At 65.5% G+C, this 2,032-nt stretch overlaps 1 long non-coding RNA gene across 1 annotated transcript; it reads left to right on the top strand.

Moving 5' to 3' along the window:
* Window positions 1-6: 6 nt before the first annotated feature.
* LOC106726947 lies at window positions 7-2,017 on the top strand. The gene is made up of 2 exons (XR_001363095.1): window positions 7-977; window positions 1,255-2,017. It is a non-coding gene; the product is annotated as an uncharacterized LOC106726947 (long non-coding RNA).
* The last annotated feature ends 15 nt before the right edge of the window (window positions 2,018-2,032 follow it).

Raw genomic sequence — 2,032 nt, 5'->3', positions numbered from 1 at the left:
GGCTGCAGCCGCGGGAGCAGGTGCCTGTGTGCAGCCGCGTCTGGGCCCGTAGGTGTGAGAGGCTGGTGTCCCCAGGTCCACACAGGAGCCCTGACCCCCAGGGTGGCTGCACTTGCAGGTGACTGAGGTCAGAGGAGGTTGTAAGGGGAGGGCCTGGCCCCACACGACTGGCCTTGTTGCAAGAAGAGACCCCAGGAGAACCAGAGGGCCGGCCGGCCATGTGAAGACATGGCAGGTGGCCACCTGCCCGCCAAGGACGCCACAAGGAACAGCCTGGCTGACACCCGGTGTGGGAGCCCAGGCGGGGCTGGGGCAGAAGCACCTCATCCAGGCCCCATCCCTGCTCCCAGGCTGGCCGGCCAGACCCAGCCGTGCCGCCGAGTGGGTCCGCCCTCTCCGGGCAGCAGGGTGCAGCCCGGGAGCATGTGTGGGCTGTGTCCCTGTGTGCATGGCGTGTCACTGGCCCACGTGCTAGAGCGTGTGGCTGCTCCAGGAGCCCTGGTCGAGGGCGAGCCCCAGCTCCCCGAACAGAGAAGACGGACGGCCCAGCGACTGTCCCGGGAGCACGTGGTGGCCTCCGACAGGGCCTGTGCAGCCCCAGGACAGGTGGGCACCAGGTGTGTAAAGGTGGAGAGAGCACACACGTACACACGCATGCACACGTGCATGCACCACGCACACGTGCGCACACACACACAGATCTGGCATCGCAGGGCGCCGGCGGCTGGGGCGGCACGGCTGGTTGTTTTGTACCTTTTAAGTCGTGCCGTGGCCCAGGCTTACCTACTCGACAGCTAATTTAAGGAGTTTCCCAGAGAGGAGCCTCCCACAGGACGAGGCCCGGAAAGTCCCTCCTGCCGGCAGCTCAGGTAGCAGCAGTTCCCGGCCCACCTGCGGGAAAGTCCCCAGGCCACGGCCGCGAGGCTCAGCCCTCCGGAGCCTCTGAGGGAGAAGGTCCCCACGGAGAGGGCAGCCTGGTGAGTGTGCGTGCGTGTGCATGTGTCCCATCTCCTGGGACGTGAAAACGGCTTTTTCTTGCCAAATACAGAAAACCGTGGCCTCCGAGGCTGCTGTGACTCGGGGTCTGGGGCGGCACCCTCTCCTTCCCAGGGGCCTGCGTGGGGCCCTGCCACCTGGGCCCGGCCCCCCACCTCCCTCCACATGAGCTCCCCCACCACCACCTCCTTCCCTCCACCACGAGCTCCCAGCTCCCGTCAGATCTGAAAACAGCGTCTGCTTTGTCTGCAAACCCAGGTGTCAACTCGCCCCTTCCTCGGTGGCAGCCCAGCCCCAAGCTGCTCGGAAGTGGGCCCTGTGGCAAGGGCTGGTCACATGGCTGCTCCGGGCGCCCTCTGCTCTGAAGTGGAACCTTCACAGGCCAAGCCACCCAGCTGGCCAGAAAGCCGTGCCCTGAGGTACCACAGCCATGAGGAGGGGCCAGCGGTGGATGGGGTGCTGGGGGCGCCCACATGCCAGGTGTGTGGGTCAGGGGCCTGCAGTCACAGTCTCAGAGCCTGATCCCCCCACACACACACCAGCCAGAGCACAGGGCACGCTGACCCTAGCAAGGTCTGGACAGCTAGTGCCACAGGGTGGACAGCAGACGACAAGCTGGCCCATAGCGGCCGCAAGGCGCCTCTCCCCTAAAGCAGAGCCCAGGGCTCAGCCTTAGATGTCCCCCAACCTCGACTCCCATTTCCTCCTGGCCCCTCACGGGCGGTTCCCGGACCTGCCTCCCTCTCCCTGGCGTGGCCCCCATCCTGTCGTGGTTCCTGCACAGGACACCCCACTCCAACCCAGGGTTCTAACCAACCCCCACCTCAAAGCTCAAGGGAAGCCACCTGGCCACAGATGTTCCAAGCTACCGTTTATGCGTTTTTGTCCCCCCAGAAAATGAAGCTGGAAGGAAGACAGACTACACTTTAAATAATGAGTGTGGCTCTGGCCGCAGGTCCGTGACTCTTGGGGACGGAGGGCAGCTCTGGCGCCGCCTGGGGCCGCGCTGATCCCCACGGAACAGGTCACCGCGCCC

This window comes from Myotis brandtii, unplaced genomic scaffold (assembly GCF_000412655.1).
Source record: "Myotis brandtii unplaced genomic scaffold, ASM41265v1 scaffold334, whole genome shotgun sequence".
NCBI classification, from domain to species: Eukaryota; Metazoa; Chordata; class Mammalia; order Chiroptera; family Vespertilionidae; genus Myotis; species Myotis brandtii.
This window is presented reverse-complemented; position numbering and strand designations above follow the sequence as displayed.